This window comes from Podarcis muralis, chromosome 8 (assembly GCF_964188315.1).
Source record: "Podarcis muralis chromosome 8, rPodMur119.hap1.1, whole genome shotgun sequence".
NCBI lineage: Eukaryota > Metazoa > Chordata > Lepidosauria > Squamata > Lacertidae > Podarcis > Podarcis muralis.
The window spans coordinates 39492295-39508744 of record NC_135662.1 but is presented as its reverse complement, the minus strand read 5'-3'; the positions used below and the strand labels follow the sequence as shown (position 1 = coordinate 39508744).

The following is a 16450-nucleotide window of genomic DNA, read 5'->3' as shown; positions in this document are numbered from 1 at the left end:
CTGCATCTTTCTAGGGTCTGGAGCAGAGGTCTTTCACACAACCAGCTCCCTTGACTCTTTCAACTGGAGATGTCAGGGACTGAATTGGGGGCCTTCTTGATGCAAAATATATGCTCCAGCATGAAGTGAAAGTCCCTCTCACTTTGAGTCTCCACTTAGAACATCTGCCAGTCAAAATGTATGAGTATTTGTGATAATGCTAATTTCTGTGATATCCAATAAAAAGGGCAAGAAACTATGAGTTGTGTCCAACCAAGTTAGAGTAGACTCATTGACATGAATGGACTGAAGTTAATAATGTCCATTATTTTCAATTGGTCTGCTCCAAGTAGGAATAACATTGGAAGCAACCTGAATTTGGCAGCTCCCATCTTCACATTGCCTCCAACTTTCTTCTGAGGAAACTACACATGTGAAGTAAGTAAGAAAGGAGTGCTATATTTATGGATGTGTCCACCACAAATGTAATGGTTAGCTTTGCAGCTTCAGGCTGAGACCAGAGTAGTAAAACAAATGCTGCCTCGCACATTTAATGACTTGTATCAGCTGCTTAGAGTTTCTATAGCCCCCCTGAGCAAAACAGCATGAAACAGTGGAGGCACTAAAGTAAGGAGACAAATAGTAATAATAACACAGATGCTTTGGGTTTTGATCTACATCCTTCTGCTTGTATCCATGGCCTTTAGCAAAACGTGATCTATCAATAGCCTCACTCCTCCTTCCCAAAAAGCAGATATGAAAAGAAAGTAATGTATAGTAAAGAAAAGCACTTCTCAGCATATATAAAGGGCTTTTCCATCCCACTGACAACCTGCTCCTGTCCAGGATTAAAGAATAGGATTTCCTCCTAGGGCAGATGGCAAGGACTGAACTGAGCCCCACTATCGTCCTTTCAGGATCAGCTGAGAACAAGATTAAAATCCTCCCCAGAGGAAGCCCCTGTCACTACGCCTACCATTTATGTCTTGAATAGGGAAGTGGTGGCCTTCCAGATGTTGTGGGACTCTATCTATCATTAGTCTCAGACATCATTGCCATTGAGATGGGGGCTGTAGTCCATCAATATCAGCTGGACCACAGGTTCCCCATCTCTGAGCTACAGGTTTCAAGGGAGTCAGCAGACCCTGAACAATCACCCAAATAAATGTTGAGCTTGGGTATTCAATGGACCCAGCCAACCCTAAATTGTCTCAGATGCCAGCTCCAACCTTGCCAAGATTACACTCAGAAGTGGAGGCAGCAGCATGGGTTGAGTGAAAGCCCAGAACCAAAGGCATAGTGCCTGTCTTGAAGCATCCTTAAGCCACACTCAAGAGGAAAAAGCCCATCCTTAAACCATACTCAGGAAGCAAAAGCCTGTTTCAACATTTGCTTCAACTAGGATCTTGCTGACACTTCAGAAAGTAGTGGGGCAGCGATCAAGCTGCTTATTTGTTACTTAGCCAGTGTTGATTTCTCACCATATCCTGTTCTATTATCAGTGTCTCATAAACTGGACAGCTCCCCTGCTATGTTGAACACTTCAGCCCCTGGACAGCTCTCTAGAAAAATGCGTATCTGAGCCATATTTAAGTGGTAGTGCAAACATGACGCTACATCCTTTCTCAACATTCTAAGAACATAATCCAAAAGGGTATTGGCTTTTTAGAGACAAAATGAAAATAAAATATTTCCAGTGTTAGCCATTTACCACTGCTAAACTTCATTCCTACACTCTCCACTTAGCAATACTTACTTGGAAGTGTTGCAGTCACAGCTCTGAGAAAATTCCTAGCCAACAAATTCTGTTTCCCTTACCATTTCCTGAGCAGCATTGCACTGACAAATCATTGTCGGATCCCTAAAATATTTGAAATGAACATTTATGTGAAATACAGAGCTATCATGAAGATGATACGTTCTTGTAAGCGAATACCTTAAAAAGACCACCATGGGTCAATTTCTTGGTCAAGATTTTAAAAAATGCAAAAAAAAAGTAGTGAGCAAGCTTTTCGAGTTCTTCATAATAATTCTTCAGACTAGATGTTTTTTTTTTAAAAAAAGGAGAAGGAATGGAGAAAAAGTTGGGCATAATGAAAAACCCCTGAAGAGGAGCCATGTTGGATCAGATCCTAGAACTGTTTAGTTCAGCAACTTTTTCTCCACAGTGGCTGACCAGATGCATAAAGGAAGCTGACAAGCAGGATATGAGGGCAATAGTCATCTATGAATCCTCTGCAATTTGTATTTAGAGGCATGCTGTTCCTGATCCTGGAGGATTGTAACATTCTTAAAATTGAATGCAAGGGAAGTTATGAAGAGTTAATTATATTAGTATGTAAAGTGCAAACCAATTTCAGGTTGCACCAAGGACTGTTGGGGTACCTCAATGACTGCTTCCTTGGATTTTGGAAATATAAAAATCAGAGGTTAAGTCCCTTGTGAGGAAGAGAGCAGAAGTAATGAGAAATGTATTTACCTTTACATTAGCAAAGCTGTAGCTTAAGTTTAGATAGTGCAGTAGGTAAAGAGTCAAGAGAAGTCACATTGGGTAGCATTACCTAGTAGCTGGAGGGCATATCATCCCTAAAAGCTAAATCTCATCATTAGGTGACAAACGGAATGAAGAAAGGGCACAGAGTGATACCACAAATTTAACAACCAGTAAAAGTATTAGAATCACAATAAGAATACAATTGCATGCCAAGACCCTGTGATCCACAGTTCCCTAGTGGATAATAAACACACGGACATGAGTATTTGGGTTTATGGGTACAAATAGGCCACAACTTTATTGGTTACAAATGTGAGTGGTGTGGCTTAGGCACTGAAGCCAGGCTATATTTCAACTCCCGCTCATCTGCAGGGTTTCCATCTAAGGGTAAACCACCAATAGGGGGAGCCCTGTGACTTGCATCAAATAGGGGCACCCCAAGGGGTCCCCCTCGGAATCATGGCATGACCCTAGCCCACGTCTGGGCATTGGACAGAATCCACACCCCCAGATCCCTTTAACTGGATATCCTTAATAAGGAGGGGTAGGCGGAGGCTACAACCTCCCCTCCATCCAAACAAAGGCTTGCTCAATGCCTAACCTCACAAAGTTGTGATGATTGCCACAAGGCTGGTGAAAACCAAATGGCTGGTGCCAATTTGCCAAATGGGAAAATTCCTATCCAGCCCCAACAATATGGCAACCAAAATTTGTCCATAGCAAGGTTGTGTCGTTGCACAGCATAAAAAAGAGGGTGGGTGGGTAGGGAGATCCGGCAAAGGGTGCGAGAGGAGGTCTCCCTGGCCATGCAGCAGTTTAAATTTCCCATGGCCACACCTCCTGCCGGTGCTGATTGGTTGGGTCACCCCTTGGCACAGCTCCGCCCAGCGCAAGCAACATGGCTCAGACAGCAACAAGGAGAATGTCAAGCTCTGCCCCCCCCCCCGCTGGATCACTGTAGGGGCCCCGATGCCTGGCTACAATGTCGCCACCAGAAACGGTGAGCGGACTTCCATATACAAAACAACCAAGGGGATTTATATCATATTCTTATAGTGGATCACTAAGAACACATTTGGAAGCTGTTTCAGTTTTATGCTCCTTATACATATTCTTGGTTTATTTATTTCAATCTAAGATTCTAGAGTGCAGGTGTTATTCAGTGTTTCCTCAGATACAGTACTATCATTCTTTACTAAAATCTATTGCTACCCTTCCCAGTTTGGTGTCATCTGCAAATTTGATGAACATCCCCTCAATTCCTTCATCCAAGTCATTTGTAAAGATGTTGAACAACAATTGGCCAAGGACAAAACCCTGCAGCACCTCACTGGTCACATTTTTCTAGGATGATGAGGAACCATTAGTGAGCACTCTTTGGGTTGGGTCAGTCAAGCTGCTACAAATCCACCTAACAGTTACCTCATCCAGCCTACATATTACCAGCTTCTCCACAAGAATATCATGGAGGATTTTGTCAAAAGCCTTACTGAAAACAACTTGCTGAAAACAACTTACTGAAACTCCCTGGGGTTTCAGACTGGGATCTCTCCTAGCCCTACCTGTATTGAACTTGTGACCCTCTGCAGGCAAAACAGAGATGCTAGCACTGAGCCAGAGTTCTTCCTCGAAGTCAACATTCATATGTCAACATCCAGAAGTTATCACCATGCATATTGATTAGCTACTCCATTCAAATGTCAACACTGTGCAATACCGGGGCCAGGGGGCAGAGAGAGATGGATGTGATTATTGGGTTGGGGTAGTAGACATGAACCTCAGTTACAAGAGAAGGAGAAAAATGAAATATGAAGTTCTCTCTCTGCCTGGCCTTAGAAAACTCCTCCAAAAATGCCAATCTTGTTGAGTTCAGCTGATTTTACCTTCATCTTTTAGAGCTCTGAATTTTAGCATTATGAATGTGCATTTATTGCACTGAGGACAACACATTTCAGCTTACAAAACACAAACCAGAGGTAGTCTTTCCGGAACAGATGTAGAGACAGACTTGTATGTGTGAGTGAAGCTTCAGTAAGTTATGCTTCAGCAGAGCTAAGTGAAAGAAATAAGGGTTTCTGTGTGTGACAAAGGTACAAAGAGAAGAGACTTGGGGAAAGAAAAGCATGAGTTGGTCTCTGAGTTTGAAAAATAAGCTTATTCAATAAATGGTGGATCAGATAAAATACATTTATATATGCGAACTCTGAAGTATGCAATGATTACCTTTCCCTTTAACACTTGGTTTAAAAGTAGACCAAGATTTGGGGAAAAGCCCTGAAGCTTTAAAACAACTTTTCCTTACATGTGTAGTTAATAAAAGCCATGAAGATACAGAACACAAAGGTAGAGTTGAAAAGTTTTACACATTTTCCTGAATCCAGCATCTCATCGCATTTTGATATTTGTTCTGGAGCTTTTTAGTTCTCCTATGGACATACAAATAAATCCCCTGAAATTTTATTTACTGACTGCTGTACTTGAATCCTGAACTTTCACTCCCAAAGGACCACCTCTACCACCAAAGTTGCTATTTTAAAGTGAAACCAAAAAAAAATCCTTCCAGTAGCACCTTAAAGACCAACTAAGTTAGTTCTTGGTATGAGCTTTCGTGTGCATGCACACTTCTTCAGATACTTCTTCAGATCTGAAGAAGTGTGCATGCACACGAAAGCTCATACCAAGAACTAACTTAGTTGGTCTTTAAGGTGCTACTGGAAGGATTTTTTTTGTTTTGACTATGGCAGACCAACACGGCTACTTATCTGTATTTTAAAGTGAGTTAAAAGAGAAAGTTATGAAATATCCAGCAATTTCTTTTTTAAAAAAATCACCCAAGAACAGCAGCATTATAGCAAAAAAATGAAATATCAAAGATCCTGCAGGAGACAGTATCACCACCTGAAAACCAGGTTGCCTATGTTTAGCAGTCAATGCACTTCTAAAATGTAATAAAATTTAATCTCAGCTAAAGGGACAGTTTCTTTACACATTACTAAGTCTACTACTTGATGCTTCGCTGTGACAACAGATGTCTGTTACAGATGGAAATTTACAGGAACTTTTCATGTCTTGCCTCCATCACTCTATGAATGCCACCCACCCACAGCTGCTTGGAATGTAGACAGGGGCATGGAAACTCGACACCATGCATGTGCAGTAAAGACAACTTTGGGCACACACATGGGAGGAGGACGTTTACAATATGTGTTTCAATGGTACTGGTTGATTTTGTGTGTCAGGCAACTTGTCGGTTTTCTCTCATCTGCAGACTCCATGAAACTATAATCCCATGCAATCACAGTCCAACCTACTTATGATTTTGTTTCATTTTAAAGCCGTATCTCCTGTCATTACACTCCTCTCTTTGCACCAAAGTAAATACTCAAGGACTACAATTAGGGGTTGAGTTCAGCCTGTAGCCACACCCCATCTATTTCTGAAAATACCTCCAGAAGCAACAAGTGATCATAGAGTACTTCAGACACCACCACAGATCCACTTTCCAAAATATATGGTCAGGAGTAGCCTAAGAGTGAAACTATTTCCCCTTGAGGTCCCATTTAGAAAGGGATTGTTTCAAGAGAGTTTCCCTGGTTATCTTAATAAGGCCATGACTAATCGAAAGCTGGAAAATGCAACTTCCTTACACAAAAAGCAAAGATAAAATTGTAAGAGCCAAAGTACGGCAATACTTTTATTATGTCAAACAAAATGTCACAAAAGAGTGGCCAAGAATTCAAAAGCTTGCTCATTATTTTGTGACATTTTGGTTAGCCTAAAAGGTATTGCTCTACTATGGATTTAAAAAAATTCCTTATATAGCTCATTTCAGGCTTTGGGGACAGGATTATGAGCTTGAAGAACAAGATACCTTCTTTCTTTCTTTCTTTCTTTCTTTCTTTCTTTCTTTCTTTCTTTCTTATTTGAATGTATTAGATTTGCAACTCATGGACCAAGAGTTTACTGGGTACCATTGATTAATCCTATCTTATCTTTCTTTCCTACAGAATAAGAGTGACCTACCTTTGCTGTTGTAAGGGTACATAAGATATAAGGCCCAGAACTTACTACTTATGTGGAACTTTTGTGTGTATGCCAGAGCTCTGCCCAAAACTTTGTATGAACTGTGCTATAAATAACAGGTAGCAACCTTTCTTGCATGCACAATGTGTGTGTTACAGGCAACCACAAACAGAAACAAACTGTGCTTTAAAAAAATGTTGCCTGTGGCATCAACTTCATGGTGAGGATATGGTCTGAAGGAACATGAAGCTACCACCTTGCTGCAGGTTTGGGTCTGGTCAGTGCCTGGATGGCTGACTGCCTGCGAACCCCATAAATACTACCTTGGATTCCATGATAGCAGAAAGGTGAGATACAGGTGTAAGAAAAATAAAATCACCATTGAGGTCAATGGGACTTACTCCCAGGTAAGTGGCTCTATGATTATAGCCTGATGACAACGTCCATTTTAGTGGGTGATCATGATATTTCTGTGCCTGAGCATTTGGTTTTGCTCTCCACACCCAGTAAACCCATCCTTACAAAGACAGCCTTTTAAAATAGTTTCTATTAACTTGGTACACCATCGCCTTGATTTCTTAGATGATCATTTGTGATTACCACATGAAAGACAAACAGTTCAAATAACTCTATGAAAGGGGGGAAGGGAGCCTTGGTTTCCTGTGTTTCAACAGATGTCGTACTTAATTGGTTGCAAAATAAACCAGAGCTACATTCAGCCAGTTTCCCTTGTTTCAGCTGCGCAGACACTTTCAAACATGTGCATTCACCTCCTGTTTCTCTGTAAACGGGGGTGTGGTGCAAGAATCAAACTTCCCAAAAGGTGCAAATCGATACGCATGCTGCATATATCCCTTTTATGTATTACTGATTAAACAGAAGGCAAAGTTTCAGCTTATGATACAGTGAGAAGTCTAACAAAACAGGTCTAAAGTATGGCAACATTATGTTGGGATTAATTGAATATGGAACAGTATTTTAATATCAAACAGCACTTTTAATGTACTCCAAGTTTTACACTTGCAGATTTCAGTCACTTCACTACCTCACCCACCCCTCAACGTTTCTCCATGTTTCAGGATATTCGGATAAAAATAATAATTCCAGTATCATTCAAGTTTGATCACCTATAAACTCTCTGTTGCCTTCCCAGCAGAAGCCAGAGTGGATGACCCCTGACAAACAAAGGCAAGTGGCCAGCATGACACAAATATGTGTACAGTTAAGGGAGGCCAGAGGGAATGTTGATGAGGTGCTACATTTTGTGTATTGCCAAGTCCAGTCTTCAGAAGAAAAGTAATGGCCTCTGATCTTCATGGTGAAAGGCAGGTATTAGGACAAAATGTACAACCTATTCTCCCCATAAGAAACAGAAGCATTGTTATTCTAAGAGCATCATCATCATCATCATCATCATCATCATCATAACAATTATTCAAAGAACTTCACTATAAGGTGAATAATGTTGCAGATAGAAGACTGAGACCGAATTTTTCACTAAAGACATTTATCGAATTCATGGTAAGATCCAAACCTGGGACTTTTCAGTTGAAGCTGAGTATTTTAGCTGCTTTGTGATACCAGTTCTCCAAATAAAATGTGCTTCAAATACAGGCAAGGTCAAATGTGTTTCAATCACCTGTGACAACTAAACTGAGCAATATATGTTCTTTTAGTTTAAAAATGGAACCATGGTCCCAAGAGTGAGAGAAAAGAGCTTTAATCCCTAGCAAAAATTCAAATTCCCCAACTGCATGATAGAATAATCTGTTCCTGGAGATAGAATTTTAAAAAAACCAAAAACACAATACTTTGGGAGGGGTGGATACTTTCTTTATGCTTAGGCCCAGGTTCTCTAACACAGAGGGATTTTTAACAAATCTGACTTTCGGCAGATGACCTCTCTTGTTTGTTCATATGTGTTTTCCAAAATATAAAAGTGAAATAGAGTCCCAAGGGCACTGTACTTGAAAGGTTATGAGAGTTAGAGATTTTAACCATGCCTGCCAAATCAGCAGATGGCTTGTGATTATAATTATATGCATCAATAAAACGAATAATCTTACAAAATTTGAATTTCTACTAAAGTAAGGGATTTAATAAGCAGATGCAACAGAATGCGTTTTCTTTAACCCTTTTCGCTGAGAGTGATGGTTCACATACAGAGCAGCTAAAGCTCCGCTCAAACAAGTTGACCACAAACTTAAACATTATGTACTTTTCCTCTTTAGCAAGGGTGATCTTTTACTGAATATGTATTTTGATCGTACTCAGTCAATAATTCATCTAGTCTACTTTATGATGTTTGCTTCTTATCATAGTGGAAATGTCATTTGTACAAAAGCCATGATTAGCTGGACAAAATCTGGTAAAAATGGCATATTCGAATGATCACTTGATTGTTGCTCTGGAATTTCATCCAGCAAAATTTGTATAGCTTCTAGTATCTTGTCGTCTGTATTGGATGGTAATTTTTGTCTGTTTTTGAAAACAGGATATTATTACTATCATTTATTTATGAAAAATTAATTGTTAAACCGTTCCTTTTTGACATATTTATTACATGTCCTGATAGAGAAATATGTATGTTTTCTGGAATTATTCTGATGTTAATATGAAACGTAGATGGGTAACAAGAACCTAGCATTCATACTTATATTAAATTCTGGATGCTCAGATTTGTAGTGTTTAGTGATACATCTTATAGGTGTCATATAAGAAGCTGCAGTTCTATCCACACATTCTTTAGGAAAGCCTCATTTAAACTCAGTGGGTCTTACTTCTAAGGAAATGTGTTTAGGATCTGGTTGCAAGAGACAAATGCAAAAGACCACATTATGTTTAAATTGCTTGGCTATTTTTACAAGCACAAAATACATAATTTGGAAAAAGGGCAATTTTGTTTGCAAATGGATTTATATCTTCATACTATAATTAAGGGACAAGAAAATGTCACTGAAGTACAATTTTGTTCAGCACTCTGAAAACATAGTCTCCTTCGGGGAGGAAAGTCCCATTTAAATGTTAGATTGTATTTGGACATTGTAAATATCTGTTTGGGTCTATAAATGCACTTTTTGATAATGCAAACTATTTCATTTAATATCACATATCTGATGCTGGCAGGGCAAATAATTCTTTGATCGCTTTTAAAGTGGCTTGTGGGGGTTGGGGGACCCCGAGAATCAACAGAGCTAGTACTCTGTATCATGTCAATTGACCTGATAGTCTATAACAGTGCCTTTGGAGCTATTACTATTTTGTCGTGCCACTCCAACTGCTTTATAGGTATCCCGATAACAGTAGGTAGAGATGGGATGTCTGTTCTATATAGGTGGTTGCTATATGGTGATATATTTCCTGTTGCTTCATGAAAAAAGTAGGAAATAAAGTTTTAACTGCAGTAAACTTTCAAAGACAAAACTTTTTTGGGTCATCAATGACACCGTGGGGAACTTTCACATGGTCTCAAATGAAAGTATATTTTAGAAATACGTCTCTGATTGAAAAAAATGCATTTTTTCAATTTGTTGGCCTACAAGAGCAAAACCAAGAGCTAATGAAAAGATGACAAAAAGTTAACTTTGAGAACAAGCTTTTGCCATAGCTAAAGATCTTGCTTTTTAGTTGTTTCAAAAGTTCGTTGTCCAAAAGTAACTTAGAGCATAGAAATATGGGTAGCTGCTCTATACAGGTTCAAGTAGTTTTCTCATTTTCTTAGCCTGGTCTAGTATGACAAGCTCCAGCTCTCCAGGGTCTGAGGCAAAGGTCTTCACCATCACCATCTCCATGGACATGACAAGATGTATTTTATTTTCATTTTGGCTGAGAGTTGTAAGGTTATATTTTACAACCACAAAATATTTTTTGTTAAAGTTCTTCAAGTTCAGTGCAGTTGATTAGACTCTTAAAACCCGGCACTACTTTTTGGGTTTTTAATGCAATCAGCAAATGCTGTTTATAAACATGGAGGGACAGGATCGTCTGTATTTGAAGCCACTCTTCATTTACACCATCAGATGCCAACCCGGAGATTTAGATTGCAACTTGCTGACCTTATGATTTGCTACATTGCATGTCACTAAACTACACTAGTGTGCTGGCCTGTTGGTAATTGTCATGAAAAAGATTGTTTTGGAGAAAATTATGAAGCACTTGTCAGCTTCAGGCTTCTGAAATTAAAATAGCAAAAATCTCAGTGTTCGGGGGGGGGGGGGCGAATGACCCAAGAAAGCAAACTCACAGTTACGAAATAAAAATATACACTGATGTGAGCTGGCACTGCTGAGTTGTCTTAGCCATGGTGGGGCATCTTCCTGCCACAGTAGTTTTTGAGCACTATGCCTTGTCCCAGATGAAAAGTGCTAAAATGATGGCCGGTCTTAAAACTCATGCGGGAACGGTTTTCTGTTTATCTGTCTTTGGGAAGCGGACATACTTTTGGGGTGGGGAAGTGATGATCTTATGGAAATCATTAGACTTTTAAAATGTTATCGTAAGGATCTGGTGTGTACGATTTTTCTAGATGCAGATTGTATGTACAATACTTATGAAAGCATGACAAGAAGTTTAACCAACACATGACCATGAAAAGCGACTGGGTAACTTACAGGTGCCTAAACTTAACTAATGTAAACACCATTGTTTAAAAGTGCCTACAATGCAAAAGCAATACAGTAAGAACCACTTGATGATTCTATGAAAATTCCTAATGAAAAAAGATTACGTCTATAGGTAAGAACATCACCTTGCAGAGAAAATTGAATTACGCATTAATGTTAATTATCAAGTGTTCACACACTTCTCATTCAGCTGTCCAAGCAGAAAAAATTGAAGGTGTAAAGCACAGTTGCAGATGAACAACCTGGTACTAGCCATGTACAGATCGCTAATCATGCTATTACCACTGTTTACAATTTAACTTTTAAAATGTTCTTTAGAGAATATAAACTTACAGCAACTGGTTTGTAACAAATGTCACACACAAATTACACCTTTTGTGTGTGTTCTGTTATCTATGTCAAAATTATTGTTAACTTCACTGCAGTCTGGATTGCAGTTTTAGGTTACAATGCCCAGTACCTGTAAATATTTGCAGGTAAGTTTGGCTGAAATGAGTGACCAAGTAAATGCATTACAATTTAGGAAACCTTTGCTGAGTGAGAAAAGTTTGCATAAATAATCTGATTATTCTGACTTAGTTTTATAAATCACATGAGCGATTTTTGTTTTCCAAAATGTAGTAGCTTCTAAATTATGAAAGGAAGATTGTGGGACATGATAATGCAAAAACAACACTCTGGTCTGTATATTTTAACATGTTTATCAAAGGAAAATATATTATCTGATTATCACTGTTATCAACATATTTTAGCAACTTTAGAAGAAAATAGGGGATTCACCTGAAATATTTTGTAAGTATAACTTGCCACATAATACCCTCCCTGACACCTGTAACTACATGTGGAGGTAAAAGTAGCAGAAAATATCTTAAGGTGCATAAGCAAGACTTCATTGCAACTTCCTGTTGCCATTTTTCCCCCCAGAATAAAAAAAGAGAAGTGTATGAAAGGGATTCTTTGATCTGCTAAACTCTAATGTACATAAACATCACATAAACAGGCAACCACAGCTATTTTCCTCTGTATGTATTTTTTTAAGACCAAAACAAAAACAAAACAGCTACTGGTGTTATGCTTGCAATCAATACATCTTCACATCTTTATTTTCAGCAAAAGCAAGTGGGCAACTGAGAGCAAAATACATCATGATTTAATACTGTGTCTGAACATCCAAAATGATAAAAAGCTTCATTTTGGTACACATCATTCTAAATGTCATGCCATTTATTCAAGGGAACAAGCAGCTGAGAAGGAGGTTGAAATCTGAAATTAATACACAGTTATTTCTATAGTGTATCTTTAAAAGATTTTGGTCCTCTAAAAAGCTAGGAAAATAGTGGATTCTTGTAAAGTTGGTGATAGTGCTTACTGTATCCAGATCTGTCAAAGAATGCATTTCTTCCCACAGCATCCTCTTAAGTCACAGCAACGTTAAGTTCACTGAGCATTCCATTCTGCTTTACTTTAGAAATTCAAAACTTTTGTAAAGATGACACACAGAGAAAAAGGCACTGATTCCACAGACACCCCCCGCCCCTGTTCGGAAGTGGCACAAAAGCAATCCCTTCATTATGACCTACTTGTCCAAAACGGACTTTCAAGCTATGGTTAGGCTAAGATTTGCTCTCCTTTCCCCCAGGGCATAATTGTCAGACTGACTTACCGTGTGCCTTTTAGCCTTTGTTCTGCCTCTCGCGCTGACATCAGGGAAGCAGTGATGTAGAATAAAGCAGGGGTGGGCTAGGTTAGTCCAGTGTTTGTGTCGTTGTGTGGTGTGCAGGGACACTCTGTGATACTCTAGTGAGCTGCTAAGCTTTTTTTGTAGGCTTTGTGTCATTTACTTAACGACCAATCTCATTAGCTGCCAGGGTACAATGGGCTGATGCATTTTCTATGTACATACTCTACACAGTGACCCTCAAGGTTGCCGAAGGTCTATTTAATCAGTCAGATGCTGAATATATTTGCAGTAAATCACAAAAAAAAATAAAAAATGAGACCACAGAGGTATCTCATGAGGCTTTAATGTTTCTTGGGAGTTTGTTGAATGAAAAAGGCAGCAGATTTAAATGCAAAAAAATGAGGAAGAATGAGATGGGACACTCTGTAAGGTTTGCACTAGTGACCTTTAATAATTGCAATAACTTTTGGAAACCCTGCATGTTCCTGCACTTTATTGTTATTTCCTCCATCCAGTTCATGCTTCAGTGTAACCACATTATCATCCTAAAATCCCTTTAAGAAACAGCAAAACAACAAGATGAGCAGCTTTTTCACAGGTTGGCAAAGGTGTATATCCACCCCCACCTCCTGTCTTTCCAGGCAACCTCAGAGTTGGCATCTCTGTATTTCTACCCTCTCTTCAGTTACAAGGCATAAACCCTTTTAACTCCTATGAAAAATGAAAATGCTGAAAAGCCCTCTGAATGACGACAGCTGTCCATAAGTATCAGGGAGAGTTCTATTGTCCAACTTGTCCCTGGATAAAATGAATACTTTACAGCAGAGGCTGTTCAGCTTGGCTAAAGAGTATGGGGAGAAGGGGAGGAGGTCACTGGAGATTTCGCACACTAATTTAATCTGGGAAAAGGACAGGCACTGCATCTCACTTGAACAGACTGGCGGCAATCTGGGCTCTCACAGAACTATCTCCTTTTGCCTGTGCTCTATTTATTCCTTATCTCTGTTTACCAACCGCTAGGTCCCTTTCATTCACACCACGAGGCCGTTCTCCTACTATCAGTCAGCAGCTGACACTGTGGAAGAGCCTCAAAGGCAAAAAAAAGGGATCAAAACTAAACCAAAGCTGTATAAACAATGCAGCAGTAGAAGTAAATGCATAAATCCTAATTCTTAACCCAACCCACAGGGTGCGAACAGAACCTTTATAGTAAATCCAAGAAACCCACCACAGTGAGCTATGGGCTACAGAGGGAACAGGGGAAAGCCAAATATCATTCATGAAATCATCATCTGAGGCAGAAACACTCGCAAATGCACACATTTTGCATGCTCAACCTGGCTTGTATTATAATTGCTTTAGCGACTAAACTTTGTCACTCAGTACATTCGTCAGCAACTAATGATCATCTCATTTGCTTATACTCATATGGTTAAAAAATAAGAACGCTAAATAAAACCAGGCAATTCTTTATGGGAGCCCCCCCCCCCCCAAAGTTTGGATAACTTTTCATTCACTGCTGGATTTAAAAAATATATATAAGGAAAGACAGGAAGATATATGCCAAGTTTTATATCTTTTTCCCTTTTATTTAATTTTATTAAATAGTTGTAATTCTTACTTAAATCAGTAAGTTTCATTAAAATGTCACTAGACTGTAATGTCTAACTCCTGCACAACTTTTTATAGTAGATAGGCGCAGATAAGAAAGAAGTCTCATTTTTTTAACTACAGTGAAAATTAGGGATACACACACACACACACACACACACCCTTTGCTAGCATTCTGGGTGAAAGCTGGTGTGAAAGCTGACTTTTAAACTTGTATATTATATTAAGTCTTCATCCTGAATGCTAAAGGAAATTCATCACTTTGAATAGATAGGGATAGCAGCTTATGTGTCTTACTGGCAGAATGAACCTAAGATGTGTTTCAGAGAGCAACAGCATACTTTCAAAGTTATATAAAACAAAGTTAACAGACAAGGAAATGGAATATAAGCCTTAAGACACAAACTGCTAAGTTTAGAAAGAAAACTATACTCTTATGACTACAATTAATTCTTAAAAATGAAAATAGTGGTTCACATAATTCAAAACATGTTAGATACGTTTTCAGGATTGTTGGAAAAATAGTGACAAAAATATTGCTCATTATCAAAGATGATCTATTATGCCAAATTTCAGTTCTGATTTCCACCTATATGCATTATGAGCAATGAAGTCTTTACTACTTGGATCCTTTTTTCCAAATGAATTAATGAATTAAATTTATCCTTTCACCAGCTGCTAGGCAGCAGATGGAACCATTTCTGAAGCCTTGTTGAATTCAATCCATAAAACTCATTTCCTAGGATTAGCAGTCCAAAGTTTCTTTTAATGTTTATATACCGCTTGGGATTTTAAATTTCACGATGCTAAACTTTCTGCTTAATAATTGTCCCTCTCCCATCAATTTCGTAGGAAACAAACTTGAAAGAAACACTGTACTTTCTACCAAAACATAGTAGGTCACATAAGGACAAGATTACATTTCAGGAGCAATCAGGTAAAACAAAGTGGGGTTTTTGTTGTTTACACTGTACTAGTACCATAGAAACCGTTTATCTTACAGTCAACCATTAATTTCAGCTAGAAGCTTTATAGGTCGCAGTTCATTTTAGTCAGCTAATAGAAAAGCATCTTGTAGAACTTTCTTGTGCCATATAGTCAGAGCTAGGGAACCAAACTCTTGACAGTCCCAAACAAATCCAAGGTGTCACATCGTTTTAAAACTATGGTAAGATAATTTTGTCTACACACTCATAACTTTGTGAAATTTTGGATAGTTATGAGTGGTTAGTCTGTGCTTTTTCGCTCTTGATTACATAATAGGAACATTCATAATATGCTTTCAGTAAGTCCTTTTGCTAACCAAAGTAAAATTTAAGATTGTTTATGTTACTACAATTTCAAATATAACAAACAGTGGAGTGTAGCAAGTTTGCTCCATGAAAACCTTTTTAAAAATCATGTTTGAAAAAGGCACCATGGACAGCTCCATGCCTGTTCTTTTCTTACATCTATAACTAGTCTCCTTACCAACCATTCAAATGCCAAATGATTTTAAATTGTATTTGTACTGAATTCCACACCACCACCCCAGACTTTTCGCAACACTGAATTATAAAGTGTTGCAAAGTTTTAGTCCTTTGGCAATAATCAGAACAGGGGGAATCATCAGCACTGTACTGAAATTGTAAAGCTAGATCTGTTTGAAAGGCCTTCAAATAGTTCTTTAGTAAATAAGAACTTTTTAAAAATCCCTGCTTGGCTGTTCTGTACACAAATGATTCCCACTAATTTGGCACAAGAAATCTATATTAATCTAATAATACAGTAAGCCAAGAAGGCCACATAGTAATAATTATCATTCAGTAATTGAATATTTAGGAGGAGGAGGAGGAGGAGAGAGAAAAAGATTGGTAATCTTAGCTTGCAGGCATGAAATTACTACAAAACAAAACTGATATTGTGTATGGAGGGGGACCATAACAAGATCGGAAAGTAGAAGACAGAGTCTAAATTTAGAAAGTTTCCATTCTAAACACGATCTATTCCTAAAAAATCTCTTCAGCAGGAAGGCAATTCAAATATCATAATAAAGGTATT

At 38.5% G+C, this 16450-nt stretch overlaps 1 protein-coding gene across 9 annotated transcripts in view; it reads right to left on the bottom strand.

Moving 5' to 3' along the window:
• ST18 (ST18 C2H2C-type zinc finger transcription factor) overlaps positions 1–16450 on the bottom strand; it is a 183126-nt gene that overhangs the window by 107210 nt on the left and 59466 nt on the right. The window contains exon 1 of one of the 9 annotated variants that reach the window (XM_028736979.2): positions 12782–12910. The exons of 7 other annotated variants lie outside the window; for them this stretch is intronic. The gene's annotated coding sequence lies outside the window, so the exon portion shown is untranslated. Of the gene's footprint in view, positions 1–12781; positions 12911–16450 lie in introns of those variants that run through there. One more of the 9 variants, XM_028736985.2, reaches the window with a different exon arrangement.